General features: G+C 42.9%; 1 long non-coding RNA gene across 3 annotated transcripts in view; it reads left to right on the top strand.

Moving 5' to 3' along the window:
* Window positions 1–386: 386 nt before the first annotated feature.
* Window positions 387–19024, top strand: part of Gm36264 — a 74423-nt gene continuing 55785 nt past the window's right edge. For 2 of the 3 annotated variants that reach the window (XR_382038.2, XR_873117.1), the window contains exon 1: window positions 426–565. This is a non-coding gene — a long non-coding RNA (predicted gene, 36264). Of the gene's footprint in view, window positions 566–2491; window positions 2623–19024 lie in introns of all 3 variants that reach the window. The other variant, XR_873116.2, reaches the window with a different exon arrangement.

The raw sequence follows: 19024 nt of genomic DNA, 5'->3' as shown, positions 1-19024 counted from the left end.
ATATCCTCTCCCACTGAGCTCAGACAAGACAGCCCAGATAGAAAAATATATGCCACAGACAGGCAACAGCTTTTGGGATAGCCCTCGCTCCAGTTGTTCGGGACCCACATGAAGACTGAGGTGCATATCTGCTACATACGTGCAGGGAGCCTAGGTCTAGCTGTGTATGCTCTTTGGTTTGTGGTTCAGTCTCTGAGAAGGATCCAGTTTAGTTGACTCTGTTGGTCCTCCTGTGGAGTTTCTAACTCGATCCTTCCCCCAACTCTTCCATAAGACTCGCCCAATGTTTGGCTATTGGTCTTTGCTTCTGTTTCAGTCAGCTGATTGGTGGAGCCTCTCAGAGAACAGTCATGCCAGGCTCCTGTGTGCAAGCATAACAGAGTGTCGTCAATAGTGTCAGGGACTGGTGCTTGTCCATGGGATTGGTCTCAAGTTGGGCCAGTTATTGGTCGGCCATTCCCTTTGTCTCTGCTCCATCTTTGTCCCTGCATTTCTTGACAGGACAAACTTCGGGTCAAAGTTTTGTGGATGGGTTGGTGCCCATCTACTGGGTCCTGCCAGGCTGGTAAGTGTACTCTTATGTAAACTTTATCATAGGTGTACTTCATCCAGTATAATATTCTGGAGATTAATTCATACCATGGCATGGATAAGCAGGATTTTTCCCCTTTTCATTGCAGAGTTGTGTCATGTAATATGGACTTAGTACTGTTTGATTAATCGGCCACTTGCTGAGGTTCAACTGGGTGGTTTCCAGTGTGGGGCTAAGACAAATAAAACTGCTATCAATGTTTGTACATAGGTTTTTGGTATGAACACAAGCCTTTATTTTTCTGGGATAAATGCCAAGGTATGCAATTCATTGTTGTGTTGCATGTTAGTTGTATATTTAGCTTATTAAAAACGGTCAAACTGTTTCCACAGTGGCTGCATTGGTTTTTATGTTCCCACCAGCCATGACTATGTGTGAGCGATCTGGTTTCTCTCTGCTCACATGCAACATTTGGTTACTATGTGTAACTATTTGTTACTTTAGTCATTACCTTCTTTCCTCAATGCTGGAAATCAAGCCTAGGACCAAATCAAATCAAATGCTAGGCAAATGCTATGCAGCTGAGCTGCATCCAGGGTTCTCCTGTAATCATTCTGATGGAGACAGTGACACAGTGAGCTGTGGTTTTAATTTGCATTCCCTGGATGCTCCCCGAGTATCATTATATTGTACATCTTCTCATGCACTTATCTTGTCAATGGATATCGTCTTCAAGTTGGGCCATTTCCTACTTCATTACTTTGACCCCTTTTCTAATTGAATAGCCTTCTGAAGGCATTGAATTTTGTGAATTCTTCATATATGTTTGATACTAGTTGGTTGGAAACCTGGTTTGTGGGCATTTTCTTTTAGTTTGGAGCAAGTTCACAAAATAGTTCTTTATTGAGAGAAGCACTGACTAGCCTGGAATTTGCTATGTAGACCTCTCCTCCTCTTTCCCTTCTTGGAAGATTTTATTTCTTTCTCTTGCTTTAATTACAATGGTTAGGGTCCCCAACACTATGCTGAATAATGATTCCAGCAGTCATCCTTGCTTTGGTCCTGATGTCCTGGTCTTCCAGGACAGCATTAGGAGAAGAAGCACAAGGCTAGCTAGAGGTAACTAGGATGTTCCCATCTGTTCTTACTTTTTCAGAAAGTTTTTTTAAAAGATTTTATTTATTATATTTATATGAGTGCACTGTAGCTGTTTCTAGACATACCAGAAAAGGGCATCAGATTCTATTACAGATGGTTGTGAGCCACCATGTGGGAATTGAACTCAGGACCTTTGGAAGAGCAGTCAGTGCTCTTAACCACTGAACCATCTCTCCAAATGGAAAGTCTTGTTTTGTTTTTTAATCATGTAGTGGTCATTATTTTTGTTACATGTATTTTTCTGCATCAACTGACATGATTCTTTGATTTTTTTTTTCATTTTCTTCCCTCTTTTTTTTTTTTAAAGCTTGTGTAAATGTAATATGAGTTCCTGGTTCTGAGCTTCAAGTCTGCAGTTCCAGACTTCCCTCTTCCAGTTTCTTCCCTCTTAATGTGGTAGATTACATGAAAAATTCCACTTATCAACTTTATAATCTTAGAGCAAGTTTAACTATAGTATATTATTTCTTATACATGCTAAACTTTATATGGTATTTTATATAATTTTTGCACTTAAATTCATGAGCAACATTGGTCTATAGGTCTTTCTTTTTTGCACTGCTATTGTCTAGCTTTGGTATCAGGGCAACACCAACTTTATAAACTATCCTCTATTATACTTCCAAGAAAATATGAAGTAGAGCTGGGCTTAATCATTTAAATTTTGATAGAATGCTGTTGTGAAACCTCTGAGCCTAGAGATTCTTCCATTCAGGTTTAAGTTTTTCTATTATGAATTTTTTAAAAAATAATTTGTATTTCTTTTATTTCATGTGCCCCATTCTTTTTTTCAATTAAAAGGTACCATAAAGGAGCAGACTCAAATAAAGAAAATCCACGCTCCGGTATTCCAGCTGGCACCTGAGGCCGGCCGGCTGGATGCAGCCCTGAGCATCTGTGTCCCGTTGCCTTATAGCCTCCTCCCAGCACAGGTGTGTTAACCCAGCGTTAGGACTAGGCTTTGGTCTCAGCTTCCTGCTTAATCAGCCTTGCCCAGAACCTGGCCTGGTTGGCTGCCAAACTCTCCCCCATGCCTGCTCCTCCTCCTTACTCATTGTTCCTGGAACTTCAGTGTTGCCTCTTACACTCTGAGAGCCTTCTGCTGTTTACTTTTCCTGCTGTGACCCCACCTCCTTGTTGTTCTCATCCAGGAAGTGGACTTCTGTCCAGTTCAAGTCTGAACACTATGCTCTAGACTCTGGACCACCCCAGAGAGATCAACCCTGTCACCCAGGTCAATAGCTTCTTTTGGGAGGCTGGTGTCCTCTTCCTCAATTCTCACACCAAGGCTTCAGGTATATAAAGCTGGCATGAATTTTAAACTATATATTTGACCAAGTTGTTGTTAATATCAATAATGCTAAGCACTAATAAGTAACTAGTCTTTTTGAATATCAGTTATTTAAAATATCCTAATTTCTTTACTACACTCACATATCTAAATGGCATAGATAATGTCTCGCATGGCTTCTCTGCTGCTTTTGTCTTGTTTTGTTGAGACAGGCTTTCATGGAGCATAGGCTGGTCTCCATCTAATGTGTAGCCCAAGATGACCTTCAGCTTCCAATCCTCTTGCCTCTACCTCATGAGTGCTGGGGTTACAGGTGCATGTCACCATGCCTGGGTTTATGCATTGCTGGGGATTGAACTCTGGGCCTCTTGCAAACTAGATAAGCACTTTATCAATTATGCTATGCCCTCTTTAGATGTTCAATATCACCCATAGGGGTTTTTAATCACAAAAAGTATATCAGATGCATTTACTAGTATGATTAAAGAAAGGAAAAGGAATAATTGTTGTAGGGAGAAATTAGGATGATGGGCCTAAGGATGAAGGTAGAGGACTCTGATTGCAGAACACTCAAGTTCTCCTTCCTGCACAAGTAACATTCACATACAGATGTATCGGCTTGGTGGTCCAAGGGTTTCTTATTAGATAGAATGTAAGAACCAACAGAGGAAAACTTAAGAAGAAATAGGCTTATTGAAGTCAAAGAAAATGCTTCCTTAAAAGGGCCAGAAGGCACCCACTGAGCTGCTGAGTGACCCAAACTCTTAAATGTTGGGGATGAGGGAGGGTCTTATGAGTTAAGGCAGGTCTCATGCTAATTCTCAACACATAGCTGGGAATTCAAAGGAGTGGTCTGACCAAATGCGCATCTTTCAGAAGTAGGATGGTGACTTGGAAGGAGGTGCATATATACAATGGTAACTCTAAAGGAAAGTCCCTAAACGCTCTTCCCGATCGATCGTTCCGATCCCTGCAGTACCCAGCACACTGACACAGTAGCAAGAAGCCCTGCAGTGTGGAGCCACATCAGGACATGGCCATCAGTCCACATGTTTAACCCACTGTCCCTGTCCTTTTTAACTTTCCACATCAGAAACATTGGGGATGTTGAGGGAAAACTGATAGTTATGCTGGGCTGGAGTGCTGGGGTCTGTAGTGTCTGCTGCTTGGGAGGAGGCAGCTATTCCTGAGATGCTATTGTTCCTGTGCATTACAGTGTCAGCAACTGTGAAGCCGGAGAATACACACATTAACACAAATGAAACCACAGTTGGGAAGGGAATAAAGGATTATATTTTATATGAAATAAAATGTACTTTTTTCCTTAAAATATATCAACATATACATGAAGTCCCATATTTCTTCCAAAATTGGAGCACTTTGGTACTTTCTCAAGAGAAATGCCCAATATAATGATCCCAAAGCCATGTTTACAGAATCATGCCATACAGCTTGGACTTTATCTTTTCCTAATGTACATCCAAAACGGGTATCATGACAAAATAGCAATAGTGATAGCTCATTGATAACTCAGTGATGTGATCCACCACCAAATGGTGTCTACCTACCTACCTAACATTGAAAACCCCAGAGCCAGAGGTGATAGTGTACTTGGGAGACTAGAAGCAAGAGGACTGGGAGTTCAAGGCCAGCCCAGGTTATGAAAAAAAAAAAAAAAAGAAAGAAATAACAAAAACCCCAGGCATGTTTTTCATCTTGCATGTTTTTAGTTGTTCGTCATATTTTTATTTTGGTTCAAGCAAGCAGGGATGCACCACATAGCCCTGGCTTGTGGTCCATGCTGCTCTGTTCCAGAGGAGGAAGGTTGGTTCTCTGAGATCCTCAGAATTGCATGCACAGAACAGTCTTACAGGACCCTGGATAATCTGCCGAGCTCCTCTTCGTCTTCACTTGAGCCGCACAGCACAGGCATTTTCTGCTTGTCAGAGAGCTTTGGGCTCTCGCCTCTGCCTGAGACTCACTTTCCTGATTTACTCAATGCTCGTCACCCATGGTGAGAATTCAGAGAAACAGTGGCTATGATAGGGAGTTACGGGACACATATAGGGAAGGACATCTCTGAGATAAAGACCTTTACGTCTAGACGTGGAGTCTAGGGAGAAAAATCTCTAGGCAGAGGGTGCAGTATGTTAAAAAGTCCCGAGCCAGAACAAACCTCTAATTAGTGAGAGAAGGCTAGACAAGGTGAAGGTGTGAGGGAGGGGGAGGTTGGACAGTGGGCAAATGTCTGGCCATGTGTGCATTCTATACCCATTCCGGAGTCATCTGATCAACCAAGAGAGTAAAATGATAAGAATGGGGCTTAAGAGCATCCAAACTTTTTTTTTTTAAGATAGACAATGAATGGAAGCAGAGAAGCCATTCTCACCACCCCCGCACACACACCCCCCCCCCCCCCCCCGCCCAGATGATTTCGGCTACAGTGGATATTCAGTTTTGTCTGGAGGTGTTTGAAGTTATGATAGCTGTGGGCAGAGTGGAAGCCAGGAATGAGGCTCATATCCTGCTAAGCACAGGGTGCTCCCTTACAGTCAGATCCCTGCAAGTATCAACAGAAGTGCCGCCCTCCGAGAAACCTGTTGGTCAGGAAGAAAGCTGCCTGGGCCACAGAGAGTTGCTGCGGTGTCCAAATAGATGGGACGTGTTGTGGCTGGAGGCAGCTTCAGAATATATCTGGGAAAGGAGGATGTGACTTCTGAGAATGGAAACAGAACTCAAGTCCCGAGTTTCTGAGCAACCGTGCCTATGGAAACTTACTCACCCTGATGTAGATACTTGGGAGGTGTATGTGCTGTAGGGGGCAGGTGAGAGGCACATTTCGGGCATGTCTGGTTTGAAATAACCATAAGACATCCAAGTACAGGGTGACACTTAAAGGGTGTGTCAGGACTAAACGTCAGGACTAAGCACTGGGCTCTTCAATGAGTGTATAGTTTTGTAACTATCAGAACTGGTAGATCTGTGTCTTAGGGTTACTATTGCTGTGATGAGACACTATGACCAAAGTAACTGCAGGAGAAAAGGGTTTATTTGACTTACATATCCCAAATCAGAGTCTACTGGGGGAAATCAAGGCATGAGCGGAAACTAGGCAGGAACCTGGAGACAGAAGCTGATGCAAAGGCCAGAAATGGGATCATCCACCAGGATCTGGGCTCTCCCCCATCAATCATCAATTAAGAAAATGCCCTACAGGCCTTCCTACAGCCAGATATAAGGGAGGCATTTTCTCAATTGATGCTCCTTCCCTTCAAATGACTCTAGTTTATGTCAAGTTGACACAAAACTAGTCAACATATTTAGAAAATTACAAGAATACAAGTAAAACTGTCTCAGGGTAAAGCCTCAAGGCTCCCTTCTTTCACTAATACTCTCTCTCTTTCTCTCTCTCTCTCTCTCTCTCTCTCCATCTCTGTCTCTCTTTCCCCCTCTGTCTCTGTCTGTCTGTCTGTCTGTCTGTCTCATTTTGTGGTGTGTGTGTGTGTGTGTGTGTGTGTGTGTGTGTAAGGCAACACATTGTGGGTGTCATCCACCTTTTCCTTTTGAGACAGGGTTACTTTAGTAACCTGAAATTTGGCAATAAGAACGACTGTCTGGCCAGTGAGCTCCAGAGACCTGCCTGCCTCTGCTTCAACAATGCTAAGAATATAGGTTCTGGTGAGATAGGTACTCCAGTTTGCAAGACAACCACATTAACAATTGAACTATCTCCTTATGCCTAAACATTGTGAGGGTTTTTTGCATATATAATACAGTAAGGGAAATCACTTTGAATGGAATCATCCAAGTTGATGAAAAAAATACTTATAACATCAGAGCAAAGTTATATTTTTAATTAATTAATTAATTAATTAATTTTACATTCTGATCGCAGCCCCCTTCAGTACTACCCTTACAAATCCTCAGAGGAGAAGTGGAAGCCCTTCTTAGGTTCCACCCCACCCTGAAATATCTAGTCCGAGCAGAACTAAGCACATCTTCTTCCACTGAGGCCCAAATAGGCAGTCCAGTTAGGGGAAGGGAATCCAATGACAGGCAACAAAGTCAGAGACAGCCCCAGCTCCTATTGTTAGGGGACCCACATAAAGACCAAGCTACACATCGACTGCAAATGTGTAGGGGGCCTATGTCCAGCCCCTGCATGATCTCCAGTTAGTGGTTCAGTCTCTGTGAGCCCCCATGAGCCCAGGTTAGTTGACTCTGTAGGTGTTCTGCTGTTCTTGACTCCCCCACCCCACTTGCTCAATTATATCCCCGACTCTTCCACAAGACTCCCCAAGCTCTGCCTGATGTTTGGCTGTGTGTTTCTACATCTGTTTCCATCTGCTGCTGGATGAAGCCTCTCAGGAGACAGTTCCTGACTGTATGTTCCTGGTGTGGTAGGCCTGGTGAAGGTGGGCAAAGAGGTTGCAAAGCTGGTCTGGATGTTAAAATATACTGCATGTTTAGTGCTACCCTGTGGTCCTCCTCAGCAAGTGTGCAATACAAGAAATGTCCTGCTTCTTATCAGAGTATCCAAGGGTCTAAGGTGGCCTGTGTTAGTAGAACTGGGCCAGGCTAGGTGGAAAGAGCACTGTGGAGATCAAAAAATATGAACCAATCTCCTTTCCTGACATTGGCCCCAGACTCTAGTCATCAAAGAGTTCTTCTAGTGCTGAAACTCTCTGCTGCCTGATGACACTCAGCGGAAATCTGGCTTATGGCTAGTATTTGCTAACATCTTATATAATTGGTTAACGCATAGACCATTAATCCTGAATAATTGTATACATAAATATCAGACACGGGTCTCTGCTTGGCCAAACTTCCGTTGACCTTCTGAATTAGCCATGAAGTCTATCTGTGTATTTCTTCATGAAGCACATTTTGAGTAAAGCATGCTATTGAGTCAGTTTAGCGACTATAGCTCAGCATTCTGAACTTCTGTTTATCTACGATAGTATGATCAGCAGCAGCAGCCTCTACCACCCTTAGGTGACATCTATTCCCCTTGATCTGTCTTCAGCAAGATCCTGTCAGGTCAGTTTAGTTAGAACTCCCTTGCCCCCAGTCCTAGAACTTTTCACTCACTGGTCCCCACAAACCTCCTTGGCTATATGTCTCCACTGCCCACGCTATGTTCAGAACTAAGCTCTATGTCTTTCCTCACCAAAAGAGCCCATTTGCAGTAGTCACAATACAAGCAGTCCTATGCCTTGGCAGATGAACATTTTTTGCTCTTTAATACATCCTATATGAGCATGCAGTTTTACTTTGTTAACTTTTGTATTCCAACTTTGAATTCCTCAAACTCTTCTTTTATGACAAATCTTACTGTAGGACAAACCAAGTGATTCCACTACAACATGAAGCATCCGATAAATACAGAGCACTGGACAGAGCAACATACATTATGATAAAGAAAAGTAGAGCTCTGTCACACTCTGAAAAGGCCAAAGAGGATGCCGAGTGTGAAGCAGACACTGAGCTCTATAGCCAGAAAACAGCAAACAACTCACTTTACATCCGTAGGGTTTCTATCACCACCAACAAAAAAAAAAAAAAAAAAAAAAATATCAGTAGGCTTAGCTGGAAATCAGCACTGCCTTTAAGGAATCCCGGTGTTGTGTTCAGAGAGAAAGACAGACCCTCATTCTTTTTTTCTGACAGTTCATAGGCAGGCCCCAGCTCATGACTATAAGAAGAGAAACACCTTAGCCCCCTTGGTTCTTGCTGTTGTGGCTAAAATATATGGTATGTCAAGAGGATCTGTAGTCTCAAGAGAAACAGTTCCTAGATATCTTGAGGTGCCTTTTTCTTTTCCCACCTTCCCCACCTTATGCTACCTAAAGTTTTCCCCTAGGTGTATTGGAAGCCGTGAAAAGGAGAGCCTCCCTGGGTGAGCTCTGTCACAGCTGTAAGAAAACAGCTGCCAAGGAAGCAGAATAGTTACTGAGAAGAAAATTCGACCAAGCTTCAGGTTGCCTGTAAAGCAGCCCAGAGAGTCTCAGAGATGAGCATAGAAAATGAAAACATAATGCCCAAGTCCAGCTCACAAAATGGGAATGTGGAGGACAGGAGATAACTAAGTCAATAAAGAGCTTGCCATGCAAGCATGAAGACAGGAGCTCAATCCCTAGGACCCACTTTTTAAAAGCAGGGTGAACTAGCATGCACCTGTCATTTCATAGGGAAGATAGGACAACAGAAATTAATCCCAGAGGCTTACAGGCTAAGAGGAGCTCCAGGCAAGTGAGAGACCCTGTCTCAAAGAGACAAGATTGACAGCTCTTGAGACATAACAGTGTGTGTGTGTGTGTGTGTGTGTGTGTGTGTGTGTGTGTGTATACAACTTAGAGCTGTTCTCTGGCACACATACACACACTACACATACTGAGAGTGTTGGGGTGGGGGAGGAAGTTCTTTCTCAAGGTCCTTCTTATCCTTCTTTGAGTCACAGTTACTTTTGTCTTTAGGTTCCAGATAATGCTAGTGATATCTGCAGATGATTCTGCAAGAAAGCCTACAGTGGGAAAGAGGGAGCCCTGTTCTGGTTCTTGCCTTGATCATGAACTTTAAGTTGCGTATTCTTTCTGAACCTTGATTTACTCACCTGTAAACTGGGAGTCACTATTCTGAACTGCTAGGTTTTTTTAGCATTAAGGAACTGACTCATGTCACCCACAAAATAGAATAAGCAGGTTTGTTTATTCATCCCAAACAAAACCCTTATCACTGAATTCAACAATCATAATTGATGGTTGCTTGCTATGGTTGATAACAGGAGTCAAGGGGTCAATTGTACTGGCTGGTTTTGCGTGTCAACTTGACACAAGCTGGAGTTATCACAAAGAAAGGAGCTTCAGTTGTGGAAGTGTCTCCATGAGATCCAGCTGTAAGGCATTTTCTCAATTAGTGATCAAGTGGGAGAGGTCCCCTTCTGGGTGGTGCCATCTCTGGGCTGGTAGTCTTGGGTTCTATAAGAAAGCGAACTGAGCAAGCTAGGGGAAACAAGCCAGTAAGTAACATCCCTCCATGGCCTCTGCATCAGCTCCTGCTTCCTGACCTGCTTGAGTTCCAGTCCTGACTTCCTTTGGTGATGAACAGCAGTATGGAAGTGTAAGCTGAATAAACGTTTTCCTCCCCTACTTGCTTCTTGGCCATGATATTTGCGCAGGAATAGAAACCCTGACATATGAATTATGCATCCAAAGATACTTTTAAAAGCCAAAGGATTAACCCTCAGTTGTATTCGGTAAGTCAGCTGGGAATGGAAACACCATTTGTAACCTTATTCTGAACACCACACAGGGATTAGCTTTAAAGGAGGAATTCTTTGTAATATGAGGACCCTGAGCAGCATGTCTGAACAGATGCCTCTGAAATACCTCCCTCCTGAGAGACAGAAACTGACAGCGGAGAACTCAGGGAGAAAGCATCAATTCATAATCAAGGTCCTTCCATTTATAACAGGCTGCATTCAACACCACTGAAAATACTTCTATACAGGGCTGTCTCGTGCAATCTTCTGCCTTGAGCCATTTATTCCTGGAGGGTTGTGACTCACCAGCTGGTGGAAATACTGCTACCGTGGATTTCTGTGACAGCTACGCTTCCTTCGGGGACATTTCATTTAATTATAGCACAATAGTAGCATTGCATATATTCTTCTGGAGCAGATGCACTTAGATTTTTACTGTCAATGGAAACTGCTTGGAGAAAATGTGTGGTGTTTGCTTACAGAGTTTTGCAGCTATAGACCAAACACCACTGCTATTTAAAGCCTCGAAACTTAGCTCCATTGTAAGCCCTCCTCTACTTTCTCTTAGCTATTGATACAGCTTTCTATCCAGAGCAGAAAGGAACCCAAAAGATACTTCACCATGCCGGCAGTTCATGAGAGTGAAGCATGGTGTAAATTGCTGGCTGTGGAATTCCACCTGGAGATGGTTATTTTCATCAAAAAGAAAGAATATAAACGGGAAGCAGACTTTTGACTCAGGCACGAGCCAGAGACACTCTCCTTATACTCTAAGATCTAGCATTATCTTTGTTCTTGCTTCATCTATTTATAGTTTCATCGTGGCCTTCAGTTGCTGTATGGACCCAGCAGCAAGAAATTCTCAAAACAGACTAGAACGAAGAAAAATAAATGGAACTGCAGTAACAGAGCCACACAACTGTCCAGGAACTTCACACCAGCCATGGAGCCGAGAGCCTCATTTCTCATGTGTAAAATCAAATAGATTTTTAAGGATGTCTAAGTAAGGAGAAATAACAGCATGAAACAGAACCACTGGGAAAAGTAGGATAAATCAACCCCAGATATAGTGGTGCTAACTTAGAAAAGAGACAAGAGCTTTAAACAATGTTAAAAACAATAGTGTAATCAGAGAGACTCAAGAAAGTGTTGAATTTGACAGAAGGAGATGCCAGAGTGGAAGAGATAGACAGTTTCTAGTTGCCAGGTGTTGTAATTTGTATATGCATGCCCATGGAAGTAGAAAGACATGGAGCAACCTCATTGTCGCTCCTCCGTGGGTCTCACTGGCTTAGAGCTCAGCACATAGGGCAGAAGGGCTGGCTAGCAAGCCCTAGAAGCTCACCTGCCTCCACCTTTCCAGCACTGGGATACAAGGAACTGCCACCATGTCCAGATTTTAAAACCCAAGTTCTGGGGGTCAAACTAAAGCCCTCATGTTTTACAGAGCAAGCACTTTACAAACTAACCTATCTCCCCAGTTAAGCCATTGCCCTTTCAAAAGTACATTTTATTTTTATTTCTATTTTTATATTTTTGCTGCCCAAGAAACATAAATCTTTTATCTGTTGCCTGGGATGGGTAGTTTATATCTTCTAACTTCATGGCTCCTAAAGAACATTTCTAGGCTGCTTGACTTCAAAATTTGCCTAACTTATGACTTCTTCTTTAAGTTGTAATAGACAAAGAAAATATTATTTTGACAGTTGGAATAACTTGAAACTGCAGAAAATTCAGTGATGCATATATACATATACATATACATATATATAATGTATATACATATATTCACTTAAATGTATATGTATATGTATGTGCATGTATATATATATATATATATATATACATGTATATTCCTGTGAGAGAGAGAGAGAGAGAGACTGAAAGAGAGAGAGGAAAGTGTGTGTTCCTTTGAAACCCCTAGCAAAATGAAAATGCATGCAGCTACTTTTAAGCTTGGACCTCTGTTTCTCTATCTTAATCCCACTAGCTGCCGACTGCCTGAGAATTCTCTCCCCATGTTGTCCTTCAAATATCCATCCCTCACTTTGTATACACTGGTGCCTGCCAAGCAGCACTTGGAGGAAAGGAGAAAGTACACACTACTCTGCAGGAGAGGAGGCTCTGAGCCAGGTTTCTGGTCTATCCACCAAACTGGCACCTTCTTTGTAGAGCTGTTCCAGGAGCTGACTCAGACAGCCTTTCTACTCCCCAACTGTTAATGACCCCATGAACTCTGATGGATTAAATCAAATTATACAGGTACCAAACCCTCCAGCTAGGTATAATGGCAGCTTGGAGTTTGCCGTGTACCACAAACTACAAACTACATAGTTATGTTAGCAGAGTACTTATCGGCTCCCATCTGTGTGCCCAAGGCTACACCTACATCCAGGAGGCTCAAGCAGCAGAGTCTTTATATGGGCAGGTAAAGACTGCCCAAGTCTCTACCTTATAATTTTGTTCAGTCTAAACTCAGCAGGTTCCAACCAGAATGTTCCTTCCTTGGGTCTGTGAGGCACAAGACTCCAGGCTGCCATCCTCTTTGGCTAAGCTCACAGGCCCACTAGCCAATAGGAAGGTCTCCTCTGAGGCCAGGGTGGAGGATGGTCTTGAAGGCAAGGAAAAGGAGAAGAAAACTTTCTAGGTGACTGTTATTTGGGAGGGAAACAAGGAAGGTCCTAGAACGCAGCTGCGAGGCACACACACAGAAGAGCTAATGTTTTCTGGCTCCTGCCTTTACGGTTTTGGTCTAGAGTAAAGCCTGAGACACTGCCTAGGTTGTGTTGCCTTATCCTCTGTTGTTTCTTGATGAGGATAACTCCAAGTTAGAATTGAACTAAAGCCTAAAATCCTAAACCTTAGCAACTCTTCCCCTATCATAAGTATTTCTGACAAAGGGAGAACGGTTGTCGGTCCTCTCAGGGAGTCTGAGACAGTGTGTGGTCCTTCTCCAGTTCATTTTCCAGTCTTACACACTCCACTCTTCTGTTCAGATCCTCTTGGGTTCTGACATCAACATTCTGACTAGTGCTTCTCCAGGCATGCCGCTCTGCCTCTCTGCAAGGTTTTACTATACAGCTCAAGCCAGCCTCCAAGGTGCTATCCTCCTGCCTAAGTTTTCTGAATACTGAGACTGTACCTGATTTGGATTCTCCTTCTCCTTTCCCTTTGTTTCTTGTCTACTCCCTGCCCCCTTTATCCTCTTTCTGCTCCCATTACTTTCCCTTATCCACTCTCCAGTGTTTCTCTATGTTGCCCAGGCTGGCCTCGAACTCATAATCCTCCTGTTTTAGCCTCTCAAATGCCAGGATTACAAGCTCACACCACCATACTTGGCTCAGTACCTAATTTCTCTGCATATAGAAGTCATGCATCCATGGTCTTTGGCCACTAAGATGGAAGCTGTAGACAAGGCCAAAGTAAAAAATAAACACTTCCCATATTCCCACCACCAGGAAATAACAGCTTGTCTGTATATGCACTTCTAATACTCCATATGTGATCATAAAGAGGTATTATGATGCATGAATAAGGTTTTGTAGAGTAGCTTTTCCCTTCTTTATGTGAAACTCACCATTTTGTATCCCTAAATATACTGAGTGGGCAAGGGTCTGCATGAACTATACTTCAGTAAACAATTCTTATCAGATGCTAGCATTTTTTTTCCCCAACCATTTTAACCATTGAAATTGATGCTTTGATGAGTGTCCTTGTAAATACACCTTTGTGCACACTCATAATTACTTTTACAAGAAACATTCCTGGGAGTCAAATTACTAGGTTATAAGTTATGCAGCCAATGCGATTGGTGTGTCTCCACTGGCATACTTTAGCAAAGTTGCACTAATTAAGAGCTCACCAATCTTGAAAGTAGCTGTTTCCTTGAAGCTCCCACCTTCAACCCCAAGCACAGTGCGATCGTGCTGCTTTGTTTCCATGAACTGAAAAGGAAAAGCGAGCCGGGTGTGGTGGCACACGCCTTTAATCCTGGCACTTGGGAGGCAGAGGCAGGCAGATTTCTGAGTTCGAGGCCAGCCTGGTCTACAGAGTGAGTTCCAGGCCAGCCAGGGCTACCCAGAGAAACTCTGTCTCAAAAAACCAAAAACAAAAGGAAAGGAAAAGCATCTCACTGCCTACTCGTCTGTTTTGCCTATTTTCCTGTTGGAGTCGATATTTTTATTTTGTTTCAAGTTCTTTGTACATAGAAATATTTAAAATGTGGCAAATGGTAGATGATGGAGTCATTGTTCAAAACGCAGGAATAGTCAGTTGTTAAAGGCAACTGGAGTGACAGCTCCGTGCCAGTGCTCGAGCTCCTGGGAAGCTGTCTTTCCAGTTCTGAAATTATAAGTTATTCACGCTCAGATGATACCCACAAGGAGCATGAGGTAAGGACAGACAGCTAAGGATGAGCTGCCAGGAGCATCCATGCTTTTAAAAGTACAGGTAGAGAAAAAAGATGGACTCTCCCAGACACTTCCAAAGTTTCCCCAGGAACCAACATAGAAGGTGTTCTCATGGAAAGAAGACAGATTTGTCAGATACGACCACAGCACTAAATGCAAAACCAATACTAAGTAAGACCAGAACATTCAGGAAGCCCTGGGATTTGGTAAACGGGACATCCTGGTATATCTGCCCACTGCTGTTTCAGAGGTGTAGAAAGAATGGAATGCAGAGAGGAGTGTTCGATAGCCATCACTGAGAATCCCCGCCACCAGCCTGCGTGCTGACAGAGATTACAACAATCCTCTTCTCTCTGTTCAGTTAGAACTAACTGTGGACAGCATTTGGCTGGCCCTTTGGTTACATGGCCTCGGCTTGCTGACAGGCTGGACAGACTGGTATGTAGCAAAGAGCATCCTATCAGCTGTGACTCAGGCTGTTGTCTGCCTTTTTGTGTCATGATTTCTGATGTTTACTCAGAGTGGCTAGCTATTCAGCCTCCAGTGTCCATTCAGCAGGCTAAGCTGTTTGCTGGTGTTTTCCCAGACACTTGTAGAAGGCCATGTGACACTGACGTGTTCTTTCTAGGACTGTTCTTTCTAGCTGAGATAGTAGAATGCTTGCCTAGCATACACAAAGCCCTAGCACTGCATAAACCAGCTGCGGTGGCAGCATGCGCCTATAATGGCAGCACTTGGGAGCTAGAGGCAGAACGATCAAGGTAATCCTCACTACAGAGCAGCCTTGAGGTTGAGGCTAAGTTGAGCTACATGAGATTCTGTCTCAAAAAAAAAAAAAAAAAAAGTCTGAGAAATTAGTACATCAAATTGTCTTTGAAAAGCTAAGGTGGTTTGGGAGTATTCTTAGAGGTCAACTTTTGCAGCATTTTGTAGGTAAATACTGAACTTCAGGGCATGGTAGGTAATGGGGAATGATGATAGATTAAGCATCGAACACTAAGGAAAGGATTATAATAACTAAATCCTGATACCGTTGGCAGCTAGGGAAGAAAGGCTGATACGTGGGATTACACTGTGTAAAGACAAGTGGGAAAGAAGGGACCTCAGAAAGCAAGGAACGTGAAAGCAGCAGAATTTTTACAGAGAAAACCTTCAAAGAAAGACTGGTAGTACAGAAGAACTATCTTGAGGTAGAAAGAGGGTTTTATTCCTCAGCCTGTGATGAGGAATTTGGCAGCAGCTGGCAATTTGTTTCTACAAGCCAGCCGGGCAGCAGCAGATTTGTTCAAATGAGTCCTATGATACGAGGATACCCCGCTGAAATGGAATCCCAGGGCTGATGAGGCCCTGGCTCTTAGGAAAAGCTCTGACAATCCAGTCACTCCTGAGGTTTTCATCACACACAGCCTTCGGAAGGCAGGAAAAAAAGATGAGATTCTGAGAATATGACAGTATGATTGGAGGGCATCTCAACTGGCAAGGACTGTTTTCCTGACTCCACCCCTAACTCCTGAGAGTAAGACAGGGCCTTCACTCTAGGTAGGTGGGGAGAAGTCAAGAAGAGAAAGCAGCAGCAGCTAACAAAGAGTCTGTTCAGAGCAAACCGATGAAAATAGCACAGTCTGAGTACATCCTTCCACAACATTGCAATCACTGAGTGACAGGGTCAGAGCAGGGGATGGGGAGGGTCAAACTCCTGTGATACCCTGATCTGGAGTGGCTAAACCCACTGGTGGCAGACACAAGGTCATATCCCAGGACCTCTGTTTCTGACTCACTGTTGCTTTCTCTGTGTTTATCAGGTTGCATGGGATATTCTTTATTGATACAATTGGCTTAATATTTATTATGCTTTCTATTTGTTGACCTTATTATTTTTTCTTTGTGTGTGTGTGTAATGTCTGTGTGTGAATGTATAGGCGCTAATATGTATGTGAGCTCTCGTGTGTGTGTGTGTGTGTGTGTGTGTGTGTGGAATGTATGGGTGCTAATATGAGTGTGGACTTTTTATAGGAGTCTGACATCAATGTCAGCTGTCTTCCTTGATTGATCTCATCTTATATACTGAGACAGGATCTCCCACGTAAGCCCAGACTTTGCTGATTGCATTAGTCAGGCCAGCTATCTTGCTCTAGAGATACCGTATCTCCATCTTTCCCTCCCTGGGGCTTAGGCAGACCATCATTTCTGCCTAGAATTTACATGGATGCTGGGGATCTGAAATCCAGTCTTCATGTTTACCCAGCAAGCCCTGCGTCCATGAGCACCTCCCTAGCCTCACGCTCTCTTCTTGCTTTGCACTCCCTTTCTACTTTATTTGAGCTTTACATTTTCTTCCATGAATAGAGATTGAACTTATGGCTTCACTCACACTAGGCTATTAAATATTATATAAAATGAAATTTTTCTTCTCTCTGAACATGTCAATACACTTTTTAATTTTTTTTTAATTTTGTCTGTTACTTTCAAGTTTACAAAAGACATTCACAGCTAATCTAAGCCCATTCACAAATAGCACTGTGCCAACTCATCAGTAATACTGGCCACACAGCAGATGTCTCCTTCTCATCCAGTCTAAAGAGCCAGCCTTCACCCATGGGTGCGCTGTCATATTCTAGTACATTGTTACTATAAGAATTATGAATAATATTTAATATTCTTTTTCTTTGTTTCCTTCTTCTACTTCTTCTGTCTCCCCTCCTCCCTCTCCTCCTCTGCCCCAGCCGGCTATACTTCTTGAAGCTCTTCTGCCTTTAAATTTGGGGTTTTCATTTGTTCTGTGGCCTTTGTTTTTGATGAGTCCTAGAAAAATTGCTGAGTTTCTGTTTATTTAGTCTTTCTTGTTGTAAAGATGGGGTGACAACTTTCAGGCTCTTTATAGGTCAAACTGTAATGCTGATATTCTTTATTTCCCATATGGTTAGCCATATCTACTAAATAATGCATTGATTAATTTACTCAATAATGGCACTCATTTCCACTTCTCAGTCCCTGTCATTTGAAACTCATATTTTTTGTTTTGTTTTGTTTTGTTTTCTTTTTTTGTTTTTGTTTTTTTATTTTTATTTTTTTTGTTTTTGTTTTTGTTTTTCAAGACAGGGTTTCTCTGTGTAGCCCTGGCTGTCTTTAAGAGCCTTACTTTTGGCTGTGTTACTAGACACCTAGGGAAAAGGCCTCATTTCGCAACCTGTCACATAGCATGGAGTGGCACTGCATCTGAAATTAGGTCAATGGTATGCAAGTGAGATAGACTGAGCTTGGCCCATGATCTACTGGTCAGCTTCTCCATCCCTGCAACCCACTTGAGCACACTCCACGCTCCTCTCCTCTACGCCATTCACTCTACCACTGGGTACTCAGTAAGTCCAGACCATCGTTATCAACTTGGATCATCAACACTATTTCTGCTTTTAATAGCATTAGCTGAATGGGGGAAGAAAGAGAAAAGCGAATCAAATTCACACAGCTGTGGTTACTAGAGAGATTCCTTCCTTCCAGCCTCTTGGCTCTTGTCCCAGCTCAAACCCTGGGGCCTGCTCATGCCACTAAGGTGTTCTGGCTCCTTCCCCAGACTGGCTTTCCCTCCATCTTACCTTCTTTCTCTGTTATTTCTCACCATGTTACTGTTTCTCACTGTGTGCTTGAGTACCACGGGCCACCCAAACGTGGGGAACTGACAAAATGCATGTCAACAGGCCTTGTCTCAGACCTGTAGAATCAGAACCTCCAGTGTGAGGTCTGGGAGGTCTGGGATGTGCAAGTCCTCTGATAGTTCTTAGATGCATTGCAACTTGGTAAATTCTCTGGTACCTGAATGGAAACTTGGGAAACAGAAAGATGAACGAATCACGAATCACCTAGGCTTCACTAATTTAACCCAATGAGGAAGAAAAGATGTGCGAAATGACAATATCAGAGAAAACACAGGAGGTTCCAGAAAAGAGCTCTAAGAAAATGAAAACATAGATGCCAAATGTAGTTGGCTTTCTGTATCACTGTGTTCCTCATTCAACTGGTTGTGCATCAAAAATATTAACAACAAAATAATTGCACCTGTACTCAACGTGTACAGATGCTTTTCTTTGTGCTTATTCTCTAAATACAGTGTAACACGTGCTTACACAGCACTGAGCCCTGTATTAGATGGGCAGATATAAAGAGACAAGTTCATGTTTACAGGAGGATGTGCCTAGGGTTCGTGTAACTCCCATGCCATTTTATACAAGAGACTTGGGTGTCGCTGGATTTTGGTCTTTTTGGTATTCATAACACCTATTCTTCCTAATGGCAGAGGACTGACTTGTTCATATAAACCTGGCTCTTAGCCAACAGTTTTTGAGTGGACATTAGATCGTGTTAATTTTTACAGAGAA

Source organism: Mus musculus, chromosome 13 (assembly GCF_000001635.26).
Source record: "Mus musculus strain C57BL/6J chromosome 13, GRCm38.p6 C57BL/6J".
NCBI classification, from domain to species: Eukaryota; Metazoa; Chordata; class Mammalia; order Rodentia; family Muridae; genus Mus; species Mus musculus.
The sequence above is the reverse complement of the archived record's forward strand: the minus strand, read 5'-3'. Positions and strand labels throughout refer to the sequence as shown.